Source organism: Triticum dicoccoides, chromosome 5A (assembly GCF_002162155.2).
Source record: "Triticum dicoccoides isolate Atlit2015 ecotype Zavitan chromosome 5A, WEW_v2.0, whole genome shotgun sequence".
NCBI classification, from domain to species: Eukaryota; Viridiplantae; Streptophyta; class Magnoliopsida; order Poales; family Poaceae; genus Triticum; species Triticum dicoccoides.
The window spans coordinates 507,399,685-507,423,176 of record NC_041388.1 but is presented as its reverse complement, the minus strand read 5'-3'; positions in this window follow the sequence as shown (position 1 = coordinate 507,423,176).

Genomic DNA, 23,492 nt, shown 5'->3' with positions numbered 1-23,492 from the left:
GAATATGATTGGGCGCCGATCATGGAGTTTACCTCCGCAGACATTTTTTAGCACTCGCCCTTTGGCGACATACTGAACTCATTAAGGTCTCTCTCCTTGTTAGGAGGATCCTGGCCAAACTATGTCCGGCAGGACTGGGATGCGGATGACGAAGAAATTCACGGCCCACCCACCACCCACTTAGTAGCCACTGTCGATGACTTAACCGACATGCTCGACTTTGACTCCGAAGACATCGACGGTATGGATGACGATGCGGGAGACGCAGAGGAACCACTGCCCACAGGGCACTGGACGCCCACTTCACCACATGACGTATACATGGTGAACACACCAAAAGAAAATGACGACGAGGAACGGAAGGACGCAACGAAGGGTTGTCCCCTCGAGAAGCAGTCAAAGGGGCGGCGTAAACGCCGCTCCAAATCCCACCTCGATAGAAACAACAATCATACAGACCCAGCGTTAGAGCAGGGGTAACCATCGCCAGACCACGGCAACACGAAGGATCAAGACGAACAACCTGACTCTGTCAAAGATAATAGTCCGGATGACTTCACACCGGACAGACACCTAGAGCAACAGAATGCCCGTCAAAGGCTTGTTGCCACCGCGAGGAGTCTAAAAAAGCAGAAGCAAAGACTCAAGGCTGCACAAGACACGCTCGGAATCAGATGGAGCAAAGTACTCAACGCAGCAGCGAAGTACGGCGGTAATCGCCCCACCAAGAGCTACCCGAAGTGGAAGTTGCTACCTGAATTCGATGAGGAGGCCTTAGATCCCCCGCAACCAAAAATTAAAACGGCCACCTGGCCGGATAGACGACCTCACGGCCAACATAGAGCGGCAAGTAATACCGCACATAAGCCAATACGCGATCCACGCGAGGGCTTGCATCAAAAGGATGGTGCAACCAGATCCATCTATGGACCACGCAGGCGCGCTCCAGCATATGATGCAACACAACAAACATCCGAACACTACGGTACACCCAGATACAGGGGTGCCACACACCCCCTATGTTTCACCGACGAGGTACTGGACCATGAATTTCCAGAGGGATTCAAACCCGTAAACATAGAGGCATACGACGGAACAACAGACCCTGGGGTCTGGATTGTGGACTATATCCTCCATATCCATATGGCTCGAGGAGATGATCTCCACGCCATTAAGTATTTACCCCTCAAACTCAAAGGGCCAGCTCGGCACTGGCTTAAAAGCCTCCCCGAAAGCTCCAATGGAAGCTGGGAAGAGCTCGAAGACGCTTTTCGGGAAAATTTTCAAGGGACTTATATCCGACCTCCGGACGCGGACGATTTGAGTCATATAACTCAACAGCCCGGAGAGTCAGCCCGAAAGCTTTGGAACAGGTTCCTTACTAAAAAGAACCAAATAGTCGACTGTCCGGACGCCGAAGCCTTGGCAGCTTTTAAGCATAGCGTCCGTGACGTATGGCTTGCCAGACACCTCGGCCAAGAAAAGCCGAGAACAATGGAAGCATTAACAAGCCTCATGACCCGCTTTTGCGCGGGTGAGGATAGCTGGCTAGCCACATGCAGCACCAGCGACCCCACTACATCCAAAGTTAGAGATGGAAACGGGAAATCACGGCGCAACAACAATAATAAATGCCGGAATAAAGAAGACATCACGAAGAGCACGGCAGTAAACGCCAGATTCAAAAACTCTCGGCCAAGTCAGCAAAAGCCACCCTCTAAAGGCGCCAGAGACGAACTATCCAGCCTAAACAAAATTCTGGACCAAGTATGTCAGATCCATAGTACCCCGGGTAAACCTGCTAATCATACCCACAGAGAATGTTGGGTCTTCAAGCAGTCCGGCAAGCTCAACGCCGTACACAAGGGGGAAGATACACCAAGCGAAGACGAGGATGAGCCTCTCAGGCAAGACACTGGGGAACAAGAAAATTTCCACCAGAAGTCAAAACAGTAAACGTGTTACACGTGATAAAGGGGAGAAACAAAGCGGCACTCCCAGATAAATATGCCCAAAGGCCTATCACCGCGGAGTCCTGCCACTGGTCGTTTCAACCGATCACTTTTGATCATCGGGATTACTCAGCAAGTATCCGGCGTGCAGGATGGGCTGCCCTGGTATTAGACCCAATAATTGACGGATACCACTTTACACGAGTCCTGATGGACGATGGCAGCAGTTTAAACCTGATATACCAGGATACAATCCGCAAAATGGGGATAGACCCAACGAAAATTTACCTAAGCAATACTACCCTTAAAGGAGTAACGCCAGGCCCAGGGGCTCATTGCACGGGCTCCCTGCTACTAGAGGTTATATTCAGTTTCCCCGATAACTTCCGTAGCAAACTTTTCACATTCCACATTGCTCCGTTCCAAAGTGGCTATCAAGCACTACTTGGACGTGAAGCTTTCCTCGCTTTAATGCAATACCGCACAACGCTTCCCTTACGCTTAAGATGCCCGGTCCACGTGGCATCATTACAGTAAATGGAAATATCAAGCGATCCCTGCGCGCCAAAGAGAGTGCGACTGCCTTGGCAGCTGCACACTAAAAAGGGCCTCACCAGCTAAAGCATTTGATAGGTTGTCAAGACCACGGACACGGCTAGACGAGTCCGGCGCAGCCATATGTAACTCACACAGGTTTGATAAAGCCACACCCCTATTACAAATACAAGGGGCTCAAAGCGCGTAGACAAGTGGCAATTTTTACTCATCTTGAATTATACATGGTTTCTTCAAACCTACCTTTTTGCACGACAACTTTTCACCTAAGTTTCTCTCTTTTACAGATGACCATCGTGCTACACCCGTCCAGGATACGGCACAACGGAGACACACGCGCAGACGTGCAGCAAGGACCCACCCCAAGGATTATTTTTAGATTAAGACCCTGCGTCAACCTTTTTTACTGTCTCTTGTTGATCCACATCCCTCGGATTCTCAGTACAATTGGGAAGGATGCTGGCGTCTTGGCATGTGGCCACGTCAGAATAATGCACGTACCTGGACACCAGGGGCTTCTTACAAAGGGCACTATTTAGGCCCGGTTTATACCATAAAGACCGAATACCTTAGGGAGTGTTCGGCGTCGCGAGTTTGGCCTTATATCCATCAGCTCCAAATCATGTCTTTGGTCAAATGTTGGGTTTTCCCGGCTCCTATGTTTTGGTACCTTACGTTCCGCTCTATCGGCTAAGGTAGCACTAGGAGAACTACTGTGATTGTGCCCCTGGTCATTCGGACGAGCACCTCAGTAGAGAAAGCCGAAAACTGACTGTCATGATATAGCGTGAGACTGGTCAACCACTCGATGTCCTATCGGAATGTTAGAATTCCTCTGCCTTAATGAAGGGCCGTTTCTTGGCCAGGCATGTACGCACCCCGAATTCGGGAGAGTGCGGAGCCAACAGGGGCTATATAGTAGCCCCACCGTCAAACTCCTATGGCTAAGTGAAAGTGTTAAAGCATTATAGTCTGGTTGCCTCGTTCGCTGCGCTATCACCTCCTTAATAGGACCAAGACGTTGGGTTAAGTGTGAACACGCGTCTTCTGCGAACACCTCCACATTATATGCATGGGGGCTGAAGCCGACGACTACAATCTTTCAGGTTATACACATGTATACATAAACGGCCGCACAGGAGGCATCATATTACTTTCAGGAAAAAGTATAAACACAGCCTTAATAAATTTCATAAAAAACATTGTGTTTACAATGGGAATACATGTCACTCAAACATAATATTCTTCGAGCACTGGACCTCTATCAAACGAGCACCCTCGAGAACCTCTTCGAAATAGTGCTCGGCAACCACTCGGCCTATGGCCGAACCCTGCTCCGCAACAGTGGTAGCATCCATCTCCGCCCAGTATGCTTTAACACGGGCAAGGGCCATCTGTGAGCCTTCTATGCACGCCGATCTCTTCATCGCATTGATGCGCGGCACCGCACCAAGGAACTGCTGCACTAAGCTGAAATAGCTATTTGGTTTCGACTTTTCCGGCCACAACTGATCCACAACAGACCTCATGGCGAGTCCGGACAACCTATTCAGTTCGGCCCATTCGGCTAGCTGATCAGTCAATGGAAGCGGACGCTCTGGAACATTGAATTGCGACCAGAACAGCTTGTCCACTTCACGATCTGTTTAACCTTGGAAGTATTTGGCTGCATCGGCAGCGCTCGCCGCCAAGTCCATATATGCGTCTGCCGAACTCCACAGCCGATCCAAAGGGGCATACCATGGATCTCCGAACTTTCTCCATAGCATGAACGGCTTCCCAGCCGTAATATCCCCGGCTTCATGCAACTCCTCCTTCTTCGCTCTCATAGCAGAGCGGGTGTCTTTGTTCGCCATCGTGGCCTTTTCAAGGTCCGCTACCTTCAATCGGTTCTCTTTTTCAAAGACCTGGCAACGGTCGGCAGTGTCTTTTAATTCTACGGCCATCTTGGCCATCTGCTCTTTGCTCTCGCAATGCGCGGCCTTCTCGGCTTTCAACTCTTCGGCCGCCTTCAAAGCAGCCGCATTACTAATCCTTGCTTGTTCTTTGGCTCGGGCAAGTTCTGCCCACAAGGTTTCCACGGTGGCAGCTCCATCTGCAGTCACAACATATTAAAGATACTGGCATCATGCTGCTCTTACTATGTGGCATTCACTAGAAATTAACACTTACCCTATGCCTCGTCAAGCCTCTTGTTAACAAGCTCCATGTCGGCATTCGCCGCATCCAGTTGCCGCTTTAGTTCGGCAAACTCATGAGTCCGGCTAGCCACCGGAGCTCCCACTACCTGCACATTAAAGCGGTACGGTTATTGCCTAGGACTACGATCCTCTATTTGCTGCCGTTCTCGGCGATAACTAGAGTCTCAGGGGCTACTATCTACATAGGGCACACCTAAAAATGTGCGGTACCATCACAAATGTACATCATTTTACGTACCTCAAAGCCCGTCAGTAGACTCATAAAGGCATCATGCAACCCGCTTTCGGCGGATGAGATCCTTTCCATCACCGTACCCATCAATGTACGGTGTTCTTCTGAGATGGCCGCTCGCTCCAACAGCTCTCTCAGTACGTCCGACCACATACCAGACGGTGTCGGACTCTTCTGTTTGCTCTCTTCGAGAGCTGGACACTGGGGACTTCGGGTGACTATAGGATTATCTTCTGGCCTCACCGGATCCGGAGAGGCCCTCCGTGACGACACTTCAAGGTTGCCCGCTTCTTGAGCGAAGGAGTCCGGGGGAGGCTTTCGCTCTCCATCATCTCCGAAAGAAGATCCCCCGAAGATGAGCTCTGCTGAGAAGGGCTAAGATCCGAACTGCAATAAATACTTTGGTTATTTTCCTCAGAGGCAAGGTAGTATATCTCCACTATTAAATTACTTTCTGATTACTTACAGCTCGTTGGAGGGCTGATCCCCGCGCGGACTTTGTGCGGCAAGAGCACCCTCCAAGGCAGGACCCTCTGGCGGAGATTTCTTCTCCTGCTTGGAAACCTTGGTTTCCGGATCTTCAGAGGTAGTCCTCTTCCTTCCCCAGGTTGAGAAAATGTCCGATTCCTCCCCTCGGTTATCCTCCCTCATGGAGGCGCTCGTTCCCTTGGTCGGAATGGGTAGCGATGGAGGTCCGCCTTCACCCTCATTATTCCCCCCTTTGTCTTCCTTTGAGGGCTCCGGGCAAGGTGCTAGCTCGAGCATTTTTTCCAGTACCAGATTTTCCAAACCCTCAGGAAGGGGGGCCGAACACCGAATCATCTTCGCCTTTGTTATCCAGTCCTGGTCAAAGAGCGATTCCTCAGAATGACGTCGTGGTAAACAAAAGACGGTGTGTTCGGCTAAAGGATTACTTACTTGGTCGGTACGGTTGCTGCTCAGGCCCACGTCCTCTGTGGTATCCGGACACTCTATTTGGGGTCCGAAGAATGATTTGTACATCTCCTCGTGCGTCAAGCTGAGGAAATTCTGAATAGTATGCGGCCCTTCTGGGTTGAACTCCCACATGCAGAGGGGCCGGCGTTTGCAAGGCTGGACTCGACGAACCAGCATGACTTGCGCCACCATAATCAAACTGAAATATCCTTCGAAGAGATTTTGGATGCAGCTTTGCAGTACAGGCACGTCCTTGGCAGGACCCCAGCTCAACCCTCTGCTAATCCATGACATCAGTTGTGGTGGAGGGCCTGAGCAGAAAGTAGGGGTAGCCATCCACTTGGCACTTCTGGGAGCTGTGATATAAAACCACCCCTGTTGCCATAATCTGGACACCTCTGGAAAGGAACCTTTGGGCCACGGAGCTCCTGCTATTTTGCTTATTAATGCGCCTCCGCACGCTGCATACTGCCCCTCGACCATCTTCGGCTTCACGTCAAAGGTCTTGAGCCACAGGCCGAAGTGGGGGGTAATGCGGAGGAAGGCCTCACACACGACAATGAATGTCGAGATGTGGAGAAAGGAGTCCGGGGCTAGATCGTGGAAATCTAGTCCGTAATAAAACATCAACCCCCTAATGAAGGGATCCAGAGTGAGGCCTAGTCCTCGGAGAAAGTGGGAGATGAACACGACGTCTTCATTGGGTTCAGGAGTAGGGACGACCTGCCCTCGGGCAGGCAGCCGATGCGAAACCTTGGTGGTCAGGTATCTGGCCTCCCTCAACTTCTTGATGACTTCTTCCGTAACGGAGGAGGGCATCCACCGGCCTTGAAGGCTAGATCCAGACATGATTGAAGATCCAGAGCACCTGACTTGGGCTTTGGGTGTTAGAACTCGAGGCGGGGGAAGGATTCGATTGAGCACAGGAGGGAAAAAAGTTAAATCCTTGTCCCTTTATAAAGAGGGTGAATATCAAGCGTCCTCTCCGTAGCCGTTTGGGACTTGCCTATGATCTAGGAGTCCTAGACACGGTTGGGTTACCCACGCCTGTATTGATGAGAATCCCATAATAAGGGGACATGATCTTTGCTTTGACAAGACGTGTCGAAAAACTGCCTCGCGTTATGTGCGGGGCTATTAAAGGAAACAGTTCGAATAATCACCGGGCCATGGCATAATGTCATGTTGCCAAAACAAGTCAGCAAATTAGATTTGTGAAAATATTATTCTCTCTGCGGTGGTATGTGGAACTTATTTTGCAGGGTCAGACACTATCCTTGTATTCAAATTCTTCTGTGATGTATTCGGAGAAGGAACCCGCCTTGCAATGCCGAAGAAAATACTGCGCGCCGGACTCATCGTCATTGAAGCCTGGTTCAGGGGCTACTGAGGGAGTCCTGGATTACGGGGTCTCCGGACAGCCGGATTATATCCTTTGGCCGGACTGTTGGACTATGAAGATACAAGATTGAAGACTTCGTCTCGTGTCGAGATGGGACTCTACTTGGCGTGGAATGCAAGCTAGGCAATACGGATATGGATATCTCCTCCTTTGTAACCGACCTTGTGTAACCCTAACCCTCTCCGGTGTCTAGATAAACCGGAGGGTTTTAGTTCGTAGGACAACATCAACTACAACATACAATCATACCATAGGCTAGCTTCTAGGGTTTAGCCTCTCTGATCTCGTGGTAGATCTACTCTTGTACTACCCATATCATCAATATTAATCAAGAAGGACGTAGGGTTTTACCTCCATCAAGAGGGCCCAAACCTGGGTAAAACATCGTGTCCCCTGCCTCCTGTTACCATCCGCCTTAGACGCACAGTTCGGGACCCCCTACCCGAGATCCGCCGGTTTTGACACCGGCAACTCTACTCTTGAAAACTTTTACGATCCCCTATACTTGTGGGTTATCAAACGATGAGCGCCACGTCAAATTCGATGAGCTCGGTGCGGTAGTTGTCGCGGGTGCCGAATGTGACGGGCAAGCGCACTTGCCCCAGGGGTAAGGCACGACCATCGGTCACTCCAGAGAAAAGGGCTGGTTAGCATCAGCTGGTTGCAGGGCACCTGCAGTGCCTCAAAGGTGTCAATGGAGATCACGTTGGGGCCGACACCCCTGTCGATAAGGTCTTGGTGACCGCAACATTGTTGATGGTGGGGTGCATAGAATGGGGAGCGCGCCGGCAGTAGCCGCGGACCTGGGGTGGTCCCTGGAATCGAAGGTGATGGCACACTGAGACCACCTGAGGGGCTGTGAGGCCTCCGGCCCTGGCAGGCTGGCATTCGCCCCATGGAAAAACTGCTTGGAGTGGCGGCTAGATGCGGGGGCCTGAGCTTTGCTGAGGATGCACGCGGCTGCGCGGGGCCCTTGGAAGCCCCCGGCACTCACATCAAGTGGCGCAAAACGTCCGACAAACCAGTCATGGAGGTCTCCCCAAGAAGAGACTGAAGCCCCAGGGAGGCCGAAGAGCTAAGAGCGCGGAACGCTGGTGAGGGCCATGGGGAAGCATGACATGGCCTTGTCGTCGCCGCATACCGCTAGAATGCTCTTAGTGTAGAGTTGGAGGAATTCTGCGGGACCGGGAATGTCGTCGTAGCACAAGGGTAACTCCGGCCTGAACTTCATCGGCCAAGCCAACCGGCGCAACTTGTTGGTGAAAGCTCGGCAATCCATGGTGCTCAGGGAAGCGCCTCTTGCACGGGGAGCGCTGCGCCGACTGTCGCTGTCCGATGGTGCGGTCGCCTGCTCGCCTGGTGGAAGGGTGCCCGGAGGAGTCCTGCTTCTCGCGAGCAGCTGATGCCTACTACGCAACCTTCTTGTAGACTCGTGTTGGGCCTCCAAGCGCAGAGTTTTGTAGAACAGTAGCAAATTTCCCTCAAGTGGATGACCTAAGGTTTATCAATCCGTGGGAGGTGTAGGATGAAGGTGGTCTCTCTCAAACAACCCTGCAACCAAATAACAAAGAGTCTCTTGTCTCCCCAACACACCCAATACAATGGTAAATTGTATAGGTGCACTAGTTTGGCAAATAGATGGTGATACAAGTGTAGTATGGATGGTAGATATAGGTTTTTGTAATATGAAAAATACAAAAACAACAAGGTAGCAAGTAAAAAAAGTGAGCAAAATGGGTATTGCAATGCTGGGAAACAAGGCCTAGGGTTCATACTTTCACTAGTGCAAAGTCTCTCAACAATGATAACATAATTGAATCATATAACAACCCTCAATGTGCAACAAAGAATCAGTCCAATGTTTCTATGGGAGAATGTAGGACAAAAATGTGCATCAACCCCTATGCATAGATTACCCCAATGTCACCTCAGGAATCCGCGAGTTGAGTACCAAAACATACAAAAACTAAATCAATAGAACATCCCATTGTCACCACAGATATCCCATCACAAGACATACATCAAGTGTTCTCAAATTAAGTACTCAATCCAACATAAGAAAACCTTGAAGAGCAAGACTAAATTCATCACAAGAAGGTAGAGTGGGAGAAACACCATATGATCCAACTATAGTAACTAAGCTCGCGGTACATCAAGATCATGCCAAATCAAGAACATGATAGAGAGAGAGAGAGAGATCAAACACATAGCTACTGGTACATACCCTCAGCCCCGAGGGTGAACTACTCCATCCTCGTCATGGAGACCGCCGAGATCAGGGACGTAGCTGCCTTGTAGGCATTAGGGTCAATTGATCCCAATAAAATTACTAAATCCTTCATTAATTTACTACTAAACACTATCTATTTAATATAGATGACCTCAGTGCCATAGACATGACCCATGCAACCTTTTTCTCTAGTTTCATCCCTGGCCAGGATGATGAAGATGGCCACCGGTGATGGTTTCCCCCTCTGGAAGGGTGCCAAAACGGGCTCCTGATTGGTTTTTCGTGGCTACAGAGGCTTTCGGCGGCGAAACTCCCGATCTAGGTTTCTTTCTGGGGTTTTTTGGGATTTATAGGAACTTTTGGCGTCGGTCTCACGTCAGGGGGGTTCCCGAGGGACCCACAAGCCAGGGGGCATGCCCTCCACCCTTGTGGTTGCCTCAGGACTCTTCTGGTCCATCTCCGATGCTCCGTGGGCTTCTTCTGGTCCATCAAAAATCATAGTAAATTTTCAGCTCGTTTGGACTCCGTTTGATATTCCTTTTCTGCAAAACTCAAAAACAAGGAAAAAACAGAAACTGGCACTGGGCTCTAGGTTAATAGGTTAGTCCCAGAAATAATATAAAATAGCATATTAATGCATATAAAACATCCAAAACAGATATAATAGCATGGAACAATAAAAAATTATAGATACTTTTTTTGACAGAAAGACTGCAGGGGAACCCCCTACAGTATAATTGGTGCAACAAACCCAACTTGCAAGTACCATGCCTTGAACCTGGGTGGGTGGGAAGGCATCAGCCCCTTCCCACCACTAGGCCATGCCTTAGTCTGCAAATTATAGATACGTTGGAGACGTATCAAGCATCCCCAAGCTTAATTCCTGCTCGTCCTCCAGTAGGTAAATGATAAAAATAGAATTTTTGATGTGGAATGCCACCTAACATATTTATCCATGTAATCTTCTCTATTGTGGCAAGAATATTCAGATCCATAAGATTCAAAACAAGAGTTTAATATTGACATAAAAACAATAATACTTCAAGCATACTAATAAAGCAATCATGTCTTCTCAAAATAACATGGTCAAAGAAAGTTATCCCTACAAAATCATATAGTCTCGCTATGCTCCATCTTCATCACACAAAGTATTAAATCATGCACAACCCCGATGACAAGCCAAGCAATTGTTTCATACTTTTGATGTTCTCAAACTTATTGAACTTTCACGCAATACATGAGTGTGAGCCATGGATAGATCACTATAGGTGGAATAGAATATGGTGGTTGTGGGGAAGACAAAAAGAAGGAGATAGTCTCACATCAACTAGGCGTATCAACGGGCTATGGAGATGCCCATCAATAGATATCAATGTGAGTGAGTAGGGATTGCAATGCAATACATGCACTAGAGCTATAAGTTTATGAAAGCTCAAAAATAAACTAAGTGGGTGTGCATCCAACTCGCTTGCTCATGAAGACCTAGGGCAATTTGAGGAAGCCCATCATTGGAATATACAAGCCAAGTTCCATAATGAAAATTTCCCACTAGTATATTGATACGTCTCTAATGTATCTATAATTTATGAAGTATTCATGCCATGTTTATAATAATTTTAGATGGTTTTGGTGTGATTTGCATGGAACTAACCCGGACTGACGCTGTTTTCAGCAGAACTACCGTGGTGTTGTTTTTTGTACAGAAATGAAAGTTCTCCAAATGAGTTGAAACTTTTTGATAATTTCTTTTGGAACAAAAAAGATCCCCGAAGCTTCGTGGGAGGGCCAGAAGAACCACAAGGAGGGCACAACCCACCAGGGTGCACCTGAGGGGCCCGAGGTGTCCTGGTGGGTTGTGCTCACCTCGAGGCCCATCTTAGTGTGAAACCAATGCCAAAAAATCCTATAAATAGAGAAACCATCAGAAATTACCCTAGATCAGAAGTTTCGCCGCTGCAAGCCTTTGTAGCCATGAAAAACCAATCGAGACCCCATTCCGTCACTCTGTCGGAGGGGGAAATCATCACCAGTAGCCATCTTCATCATCCCGGCGGCCACCATGATGAGGATGGAGTAGTCCACCCTCGGGGCTAAGGGTTTGTACCAGTAGCTATGTGTTTAATCTCTCTCTCATGTTCTTCAGATGTCACGATCTTGATGTATCACGGGCTTTATTAATATAGTTGGATCATATGGTGTTTTCCCCTCTATATCTTGTTGTGAATTGAGTTTCCCTTTGAGATTTCGCTCTTATTGGATTGAATACTTTTATGGATTTGAGAACACATGATGTATGTCTTGCTGTGAATACCCGTGGTGACAATGGGGTATTATATTGATTCACTTGATATATGTTTTGGCACTCAACTCACGAATTCCCGAGGTGACATTGGGGGTAATCTATGCATAGGGATTGATGCACGTTTTCGTCCTTGTTTCTCTGATAGAAATCTTGAGGCACTCTTTGAGGTTGTTTGTGTTGGATGGAGTAATATGAATCTAAAATTGTTTGATGCATATCGTATAATTAACTCATGGATACTTGTGGTGACATTGGAGTATCTAGGTGACATTAGAGTTGGTTGGTGGGTATCATATGGTGTTATTTTAGTATGAACTCTTGGATAGATCGAACGGAAATAATAACTTTGCGTTATTTTAGTATGAACTCTTGGATAGATCGAACAGAAAGAATAACTTTAAGGTTGTCTCGTACCCTACAAACAATTTCTTCTTATGTTCTCCGCTCGATAATAACTTTGGAGTGATTCTTCATCACGCGTTGAGGGATAGTTATATGGTCCAATTAGATTAGCATTGTTGAGGGATTGCACTAGTGAAAGTAGGGAGCCTAGGCATTGTTTTCAAGCATTGCAATACCATTTGTGGTCACTTTTGTTACTTGCTACCTTGCTGTTTTTATTGTTCCTACTACAAAAATCAATATCTACTATCATTACTACGCTTGTATCACCATCTCTTCGCCGAACTAGTGCACCTATACAATTTACCATTGTATTTGGTGTGTTGGGGACACAAGAAACTTTTTATTATTTGGTTGCATGGTTGTTTGAGAGAGACAATCTTCATCCTACGCCTCCCATGGACTGATAAACCTTAGGTAATCCACTTGAGGGAAAATTGCTACTGTCCTACAAAACTCTGCGCTTGGAGGCCCAACACAAGTCTACAAGAACAAGTTGTGTAGTAGACATCATATATGGAAGTGAAAAAATAGGAGACTCTCTATCTTAAAAGCCAAATATTTCCCTAGTGGAAGCCCTATGTTTGCGAATGCGACCGGGGCCTCCCAGTTTTGGGCTGACCTCTTCAAGGTTAGGGAGTTGTTATGTTCTCATGTCAAGTTTGTGGTCAATGACTGTGCCTCGACCCGTTTCTGGTTGGATTGGTGGATTGGGGATGCCCCTTGGCTCTTCCTTCCCAGTTTTGTTCTCGTATTGCCCCAACCCCGAGATTTCAATCTCTGAGCTCTTGCACAACGGTTGGGACCTGGGATTTCGGAGGTCCCTTTCTCCTGAAGAGTTGGGTGACTGGCATCATCTTGCTACTTTGTTCCCTGCGCTCTCGGAGGAGGCTGGTTCTGTATCGTGGCCCCATACCGCACCTAGGAAGTTTTTGGTCAAGTCTCTTTATAACCGTGTTATTACTGGTCCCTCTACCTCGAGGTTCAAGCATATATGGGTGGCTAGGGTTCCCCCTAAGATCAAAATTTTCCTTTGGCGGGCCTTTAGGGGCCGGCTACCCTCGGCTGACCAGATTCATAAAAGGAATGGGCCAGGCTCCACTCATTGTGCTTTGTGCTCTCCTCTCGAAGACACTAACCACATTTTCTTTAAGTGTGATTTAGCCATGTTGTTTTGGGGTTGTGTCCGCTCTTGGTATTCTACTTCTTGGACCCCTGGCTCATTTGCTGATGTTCGAACTACGACGACCGGCCTGAATGGTTGGGCTAGGAGGCTATTTTGGACTGGGATGGGTGCCCTCTGCTGGGCCCTATGGACTACTCGGAACAAGTTTACTATCGAGGGTGTTTTCCCTAACAAGCCTGCTGATGTTCTGTTTAAAATGTCTATACTCTTGCAGCATTCGAAATTACTGACTAAAGCGGCGGATCGTGACGGCCTGGAGATGTTGATTGACAACGTGTGGGCGTCTGCCAATTTGCTATCATCCCCAGCCGATCGCGCTTCGTCGTAGCTGCCTTTCTTTTGTTGCATAGGTGGTGGCTTGCGTGCCCCTTTATCTCATTTGGGCATGCGTGCCATCTAAAACTGCCGTCTACCTTGATGCCCTGCTTGGGTGTGGTTATGAGACTTTGGGTCTGGTGTCATACTTTGCTGATTGTGTACTCTATTCGTATGGATTTATTTATAAAGTCGGGCAATCGCCTTTTCTCTAAAAAAAGATATAAGGATAGATATTTAAGGGAAGAGAAATTAAAAGGTGGCAAAAAAACGTGTAGCAATTTTTCATGGGAAGAACACCGGCATGAATTTGGGAAGGGGCTGGACAGGACGAGCTGACGGGTTGACATCACGTAATTGCAGAGTACAAAAACAAACATTGAAAGAAAAGCAGGAAATAGTACTGGAACCAAAGAGCGGAAGACGACAAGAACGAAGGAAGTGTAAGAGGAATAAAGAGGGATTGGTGAAATTGTTGTGTGTGTGTGTGTCTCTCTCTCTCTCTCTCTCTCTATATATATATATATATATATATATATATATATGAGTACCCAAATTTTTTGGAGTACAAGACAAGCTAGAATAATTTCTATTCTCTCATATGTTTCTTAACTAATGTCGATACTCAACGTTCCTCACACTCACAACGGTAGCGATGCAGACGGTTAGACTGGAGAAGAATTTGAATGTAAGACGGGGGACACCCCCCCCCCCCTCCGTCGTAACGGTTGAGGCATCGCGAAAGTTGTGGCTGGAGTGAAAACCAACAAAATTGCTCAAGCAGGAAGAAAAACTAAACAATGTAGCGAACTTGTATATGCATAGGTACAAGGCGTGTAAAGCGCCCGGGTGGTTTTCTTTCTTTGAAGAGGAGAAACAAAGGTGACCTCGCGTGCGCTGCTAGGAGCGCTTCATCCGCCGCCGTCCTCCAGCGGCTCTCCTCTGCTGACTACCTTGGTCGTCGGTGGTGAGGGGGATCGTCGGATTCACACGTGTGGATAGTTTTAGGCCAACATAGATTAGTTTTTAGGTTGTTCATCGTCTTGCCTACGGCGGCGGCGATGACGGCGCTGAATAAAATTTCTTTAATCCTACTCCGACAAGGCAATCGGTTCTATGGTTGGGGATGTATTTGGAATCCAGTATGTTCAAGTAAGGATGGTGCGGCAGCGACGACATCCTTGTGGTGGACCTGTGTCCTTGGGCTCCACAGTTGCGACGACGTTTGTTCCAGCGCCGACGCGGAGCTTGGAAGGTAGTGCAGGAGCGGATGCATATTGTGGTCTGCATTGGTGGCATCTGCAAGATGATGAATCATGTGCTGGGTTCGTCGTACGTGGATGGCAGGTATGGTTCCATCCTCCGACATCTTCGTCATGTGGGGGTGCCAGATCTGGAGTTCGATGGCATGTCCGGGGTGTTGCCCCGGTCTGATTCGTTCAACGGTAATGGTTTCGCCTTTGGCGAGCCACTTTGGAGATCCGCAAAGCTGCATATGAGCGATGGAGCCGCGTCGAGTTTGTGTGTGGTGGTGAACTGCCATTTCTTTCTTTGGTGGTTGTTGTGGTGGTGACAGAGGCAGGTGACGGATGTTCGTGTCAAGCTCAGAGATTTCATCTTTCATTTCTCTCTTTGATGGCTGTTGTGGTGGTGCCAGAGGCAGGTGACAGACGTTCGTGTCAAGCTCAGAGATTTCATATGTCTTGTTTTAATTTCATTTCTTGGCTGTTGTTACTTTGTGCAAAGCTAATGTTTCGCTATGTATTTAATTTTATCAGGTCGGTATGTGCGTGATTTATACTATGATCTTTATTATATAAATGAGAACATATAATCATGGAAAATAGTATAAGGCGTGTAACAACGGCCCGCGCAACTATTTATATAGAATAAATATGTATACCGTCTTGTACTCACAGGGTTAAGAATTTCCATCATTTTTTCAACGAATTTCGATGGTGCGTGCCCTTATTAATTTTCGGGTTAACAGTGTCACCGTGACTTTGGGCCTTGGGGCGGGGGTGCGTGTGTTGGGGGTGGGGGGGTTCATGCATGCATGGCGCCAAATTAAGGAGAACACGGCATGCACATCATGGGCGCGCGCGTTCTTCCTTTTGTGCACACACATGCTCCCAGTCGCATGGCAGATATATGCTTGACACGTACAAGGGCACGCACGCACGCCTTGTCAACATTGTTCTTTTCCTTGCCCATTCCCTCTTTAGCTTCACATACACCCTCCTGCATCTGCATGCATGGCCGGCCCGTATGTATGGGCACACAGGGTCAAAGCATACATCCGTGCCTTCAAAATGCCAAAAGAGCCGGGGCACTGCTGCAGGGTGTATAGTAATGTGTAGTCGACGTTTGCATTATAGTAGTAGTATTCTTTCCCCGGTCCTGCTGCTTGATCAAAAGAAGCCATGCCATGGCCCGGCAAAGCCTCTACACACAACAAACAATAAAGACACTGTGTACGTACGCATGCACGTACGTACGTACGTGCAGGTGTCCCTCCATCTCCATGTATGCAGAGATAAAAAAATATGTTACGAGACAGGCCGGCCGGAGGGATGGAGCCTATAGCTAGCTAGACAGCATGCCATTCAATTCGATGGGACGTTGGATCACTGTAAAGATTCTCTTGGCATCGAAATAGTACTACGTATAGGTGTGTGTGTAGGCGTTGTTAGTTGATCTGCAAGAGATGCAAACGAACAAGAAAGAATTACTCATACAACTAAAATTTAACAGAAGATTTTTCTTTTGGCGGTGTGAACAGAAGATGGTTGAATAACTGTTGATTTGTGCAGCGGTGCAAGCAAAAGGAATTCCACATGCATGCATATGCATGTTTGGTCTGAAATTCACGGAATGTCTTGTCAATCAGTACCCATTCATTGCATAATGTTTTGCATATAGTTTTTTTTAAATGCCGAATTTGCAAATTATGACCAATTGATAATATCTACGTCCAGAATGATAAATACATATGTTTATCTTTTGCAGATTGAATACATATCATTAGATACCTTAGGAATCTTATTTTGATATTATGTTTCGTATTGTATATGCACGAATGATTTTCTCTATAATCTTTACCAGAGTTTGTAAGGTTTGAATTAAAAAAGAAATATGCTATTGCATCGTGAAATGGAGGAAGCAGTAACAAACAAAATCATGTATCAATTTACAAATGGAGCCTTTTCTAGTTTGTCTGAAAAATCTTGTTTTGAATCTATTAACAGTTCCCAAGATTTTTTTTGCGGGAACAGTTCCCAAGATTAATTATCTATCCAAAAGAGAATTCAATAATTGTGCACTCTAAAAATATTTTCTTTTGCGGGAACACTCTAAAAATAATTTACCATCCAGATTTAGAAATCTTTAACGAACAGTACCGCTGCATACCTTTAGATATAACTTTGCTAAGACTGATGATATGTTGAGTTTGATTGACTTACAAACAATAATTTGACCTAGAAACAATAAGTCCGTTAATGAATCTAGCTAGCTGGTGGTGGATCCGACGCATGGAAACGGATGGAGAGAGACAAAAGAAGAAGAAGCAGCTAATATGATTCATACTATATCGTTGGGACGATTTTGTCATGTGACGCCAACTACTACTATCTGGAAAAACGACGTACATAGTACTGTGCATGAAATGAAGATACTATAGGTTGTTGATGCATCACACAGCCTAGCTTAGCCCACCTCACGGTGTCATCGCCTTATTAGAGAGAGAGAGAGAGAGAGAGAGAGAGAGAGAGAGAGAGAGAAAGAGAGTGATGCAAACAGTAGAAATCCAAGCCGGAACAGTTGGAGAGGGGAGAGATGGGGGAACCACGGTGGGAGACCACGCTTTTATTGTGTGAGCTCGAGATGTTTTTTTTTCCTTTCCCTGTTACCAGCGGCGCGGCGGAGCAGCACAGTACCGTGGGGCTCCGGCGTGTACGTCGCCACAGCCCGCGTCATCGTGCAATCCACGCCCATCCATCCATGGCCATGGGGGTTATGGTTATAGCTGTAGCTGCATGCATGCATGTGTATCTGCTGGCTAAAATTAACCTCGTCTGGACGCTGGCCACTGACTGCATGCATGCCGCGATCGATCGACCTGGAATCTACTGCGTGCACATGTACGCACGTAATTCAGTGCAGTAACAAGCAAACGGCCAGCGGGGATATGGACAAGGAGCACCCAATTAACTTTGGTACATGCACATTCTCAAAGAGAACTTTGTTGCATGCACATTCTCAAAGAAAACTTTGTTACATGCAACTAATTAATTATGATTAGAGCATTTACGATGAACGGTGTTTTTCTTGCCATTTTCAAAAAAAATTAAAATATGTATATGTTGTACGTCTTGTAAGATAGATGGTCGATTATTACATCCATGTCGACGTGACGCCTTGCAGTACTTAAGGACAGTGATTCCCTTAGGTGCTCCTATATACTATTGAAACTTACTAATATCTGATATGATGAGCATGCAGCGGCACTAACACATGGAGTACGTATTTAGCAAGGACATGCAAATAGCTAGGTATTATTACATGTTTCGAATAGGGAGAGGGGACATATGTGAAGCAGAGATAAAAGGTTTCCATGTGCATGCGACACTGGTACAGCCACTGTTCACTGACATAATTGTATATTGAGTACTTGTACAGCATACGTACCTTGTCATCTACAGAATCATGTGGCGTTCAAGTCTTCTACAGAAATGAGATAGACGAGTTGCAACCAGAAAAATATATTTGGGAATGTGCTTTCATACTATCCCGTTCCATTTCAAATAAATAAGTAAAACCAATTTTACAATAGTCACGGATCATGAGATACTGTTTCTACAGTTTAAATCTCTGTTTTGATGGAAATCTCAACTGTTTCAGTTTACTTTAAACAGTGCCGAGAAATAGAGAATCTCTGAATGACTCTGGTATAGTACATCTCCTCTCATTCATTTTTAAAGACGAAGAAAACATCCATAGCGATCATCACCTCAAGTTGATCATATTTTTAATAATTTCCAGCCCAAAAAGTCTACACCTAAGGGGTTCCAACTTACGGACGAAATGCCCCCCTAAGCACACGCATGAATCAGTCCATAGATGTAGTATCTCTCTTACATAATTAAGAGTAGATCATATGCAGCTTTAGCATAACTTTTTTTTGCAGGGAGCTTTAGCTTATCTCGAATGTCTTTTTTGCGAAATATCTCTAATTTATATTTGGTCTAAATATCCATATGTAACGAATAGCTGAAAAAGTCAACTTAGTCATATGTGTTAATGGGTCTACCGTAGTTGCCTATGTTTTATAGTACTCGTCTTGTTGATGACTTTTGCCTTGTTGCCTTACATCAACTTTTTTTAAGAAAAAGCCGTGTGCATCACATTGGTGCATAGGCCGGGGGCTTCATCCTCCTTTTAGAAAGAAAAGTGAAAAAGAAAAAGAAATGTAACAATGATCTATCCATGTATAACATGGTCTCCCCCATACGGTTTTGACCTGTATAAAATAAACAGGTCAAAACCGTATGGTGGAGACCATGTTATACATGATCTCCACAATGAAAGGTCTAGTTCGTTTTAAAAATATTTTCAGAATTTTTGACTATTTATTTATTTACTAAATTATTTTTTATATACGGTGTATATAAACCCATAGACCAAAGGTTCCTTCCCCGGTCAACGTCTCTTATTTTGACCCCCGAACTTCAGAAGGTGCAGATTTAAGTGTCTCGAAAACAATTATGTTCGTGAAGCAACCATTTAAAATCATTGGATAATTTATGTTCATGGGTATGAAAAAGGTTTTCGCATGTTACTGGATTATTTCTACAATCATTCCGGTTGATCTTATTTAGAAATCTCATGATCAAATGTTGGCTGATGTAGGCTTAAAACCCACATTTGTAATATTCAATAACAAAGTGTGGTTCGAACTCTATTGGCACACCTATACCCAACAGACACATACTTCTATATTTAAAGAAAAGTATACACTCGCAATTTACTTTATAAAATATGCTCACTATTTAGTGTTCCAAGCAACATATAGCAACTGAACTGGTAGCTTCAAAAGTACTAGATTTTTTAGGTAGCAAAAGTTGTTATATTGCTTACATTTTTTAAATGAAGGATGACCCCCGACATCTGCATCTGGCGATGCATACAATCATTTTATTATATTATTCAACAGAGCCCAACAACATAAAAATATGGATCAACCCAAAACCACCTTTCTCACAACTACGGTAGCTACACCTTCACACTTAATGATGTGCCTTGACCGCACATCACATATTCCATTGGTCTCACCCAGCCGCCCGCTAGCAAGCCAAGAGCAGCAACCGGTCTAGCTAGACCCTTTGCACGCACAACATGCACACGCTCTAAAATCAGCCACCACCATCTTTCGTTGTCCCATCTTCAGGAGCGATCAAACCATTCATCTTGCCAGGGCCAACTGTCATCGACACCACCACGACGCCAAACTGCGCCACCATCCTGCACACGTCGATCAACATACGTCCAATGCCAAGACCCGCTGTCGCTTACGTAGTAGATGCCACACCGCACCACCTCCTGATCCAAATCACCGCCAATGCCAACCGAACGGTGTACACCAACCAACTATATCGCAAGGTGACGCCCTCAAGAAGGGAACGATGCCGAAGGCGCCGTCTCCGCCCATCATAGTTAAGGCTTTCACCCGGAAGACACATGACATGATGGAGGTAGAAACAGATCTCACGAACGTCTTCATAGAGAGAAAAATGGCGCCCTTGGGTGCTGCCGTCGCGGCCGACCATTGCTGTCTAAGGATTTCTTCCGATTTGGATCCCCACCTCCATCTACATCCGCATTGAGGGCCGGCAAGTCTCATGACTGGAGTAGAAGAGAGGCAGCTAGATCTAGATCCGACACAGCCGGATCTCCGCCGGACACCTGTTGACCTCACATGCCGCGGAGCCCAACGAAGCCACACCAGATGGATCAGCCACCCCTGGAGCCCTCCACCTCCAGGCTCTAGATCTAGCGAGCGGATCAACAAAGCTCTGCCGCCACTATCCTCGGCCGTGGCACGGGTTTCCCGGCGCAGGGTCAGGTGGCGATGAGGAAGGAATATGTATATTCTTGTTTCAAAATCCATCCGCCCATATTGTAATTTTTGCAAATGCCATACCGTCCTCGACTATACACAATGAATGTTTGAAGTCAATTAAAAAAGTCTATTTGACACTACAACTTGTTTTAAAGCGACTTCAACTCAGAGGAAATCTAAAATAACGATGGCACTTGTCTCAAACTTGCTTGAAATCATGCCGGCGGCTATATCCCTTTTGTTAAGTATAATGAAGAACACTTCCCATCATCTCTACACCCAAAGGGTAAACACAACAAATTATTAAAAAGTTCAACAAAGCACTAACACTAGTAGAAAAACGACTTTACATTAGCCCCATTAGTCCCGGTTTAAAAACAGACCGGTACTAATATAACCATTAGTGTTGGTTTCAACGGCTAGGGGGCGGGAATCATTATGTTGGAACCGTAGCCCTCTAGCTACCTCTCCTCTCACTCGAACGGAGATGAAAGAAGAAGAACAGTGGACACAAGATTTTCCGGCCGGCGCACGAACGCCCCAATTCTTTTCTTTCTTACAGTGACTACATGGCTACACACGACTCCTCCTACAAGCAGTACACAGGGGTTTCTTTTATACCCGACTGCACCCACAAGCCAGCGGCCACATCCACGCACACACGCACGCACCGGCCACTACCACATGAGCCGGCAACTAACCAACTAACAAACTAGTCTACATGCACGCCCATGTCCATGATGACCGGCTGCTTCACAGCTTGTGTAGCTAACTAACTTATCCATGCATAACTAGATAACCAAGTAGCAGCACTAACTACTTCTAGCCACCCTGCTGCTTCACACGTACGATTCGGCCATCACCATGTGCATGGCTTATTGCCAACACTCATCTCCTAAGCCATGACATCGCCGCCGTCGAAGTTGTTGCAGCTCCCGTCGTTGTTGTCGTCGTCACAACCGTGACCGACCCGACCCGACGCATCGATACCGGCCGCACCGTGCTCCGTCACAACCCCGGCGACATACGCCGAGATCCTTCTCCGCCGACGACACATGCCTGACGTCCCTCTGCGCCCCGTATGTCCCGCGCACATCCGACGCGCCCGACGAGCCCGACCGCACCAGTGCGTCCCGCACGTCCCGCGCGCACCCGACGAGCCCGACCGCACCAAACGCTCACCGCGCGCCGCCTCCGCGTCCGCCATGGCAGCCGCCAGCTACAAACGCCGGAAGAATGTAGCCGAACTCGAGCACGGACTCGAGTACAACGGCGACATACGCCTCCTCCCAACGTCAACCGCACGCTCGTACGCGTGCCCGCGGTCCCGACGCGTCCAGTGCGCACCCATAACACGCACCAGTTGCGCCCGGCTCGCCGCCACAGCTTATTGCCCTGCATCGCTGCGGCCTCAACCACAGCGCAACACCTCCATGCCGCCATGCCGCCCTGTCTCGTTGAAGCCGCCACCATGCAGGTCCTCCGCGGCCTTCTCCCCGTGCCGCCGCAGCCACCGCCATGGCCTTCTTGCCGCGCCGCGCACCTCCATAGACCGACACAAGGCCCGGAGCTTCACCACGCAGCCGCCGGCGAACTCCGCCACCGCCGGCACGCCTCCGGCAAGGAGAACGACGCCCAAGATGAACCATGTCATGATACCAATTGTTGGAACTGCAGCCCTCTAGCTACCTCTCCTCTCACTCAAACGGAGGTGGAAGAAAAAGAACAGTGGACACAAGATTTTCCGGCCGGCGCACGAAGGCCCCAATCCTTTTCTTCCTTACAGTGCCTACATGGCTACACACGACTCCTCCTACAAGCAGTACACAGGGGCTTCTTTTATACCCGACTGCACACACAAGCCAACGGCCACATCCACGCACGCACGCATGCACCGGCCACTACCACATGAGCCGGCCACTAACCAACTAACAAACTAGTCTACATGCACGCCAATATCCATGATGACCGGCTGCTTCACAGCTTGCGTAGCAAACTAACTTATCCATGCATAACTAGATAACCAAGTAGCAGCACTAACTACTTCTATCCACCCTGCTGCTCCACACGGACGACTCAGGCATCACCATGTGCATGGCTTCTTGCCAACACATTAGTCCCGGTTCATGTTGAACCTCTAATACCGATTCGTAACACAAACCGGGACTAAAGGAGTGGTGGCTGGCTGGTGTCAGGCTAGGGCCCCACGAGGCCCTTTAGTTCGGGTTCGTGACACAAACCGGTACTAGAGGCTCACCTTTAGGCCCGGTTCGTGTCATGAACCGGGACTAAAGATGCTCCTATATAAACCCTTCGTCTAGCCCGCGAGCTCTATGTTCTTTCCCTTTCCTCTCCTCTCTGTTCTTCCCCTCTTGCTCGAGCTGATCCTCCATTTTTGCCAAAATTTGTCAATATTTGAAGGCCCCCATCCATCCAAGTGTTCACAAAGGTTAGCAACTTTGTTCTTTCATCTCTCATTGCTAGATCAGCTCCTGCAATGCTCTATAAGTATAGTGATTGGTGGGTTTTAGTTTGGGAGTATTTATATGTGGTAGTTTATATGATATATATGCAATTTGAGCTCATATTAACTTCTTAGTTTGCATATGTACGTGTGGTTTACTTAGTGCCTTCCCGTCCCCGTCCTAACCACCGTCCA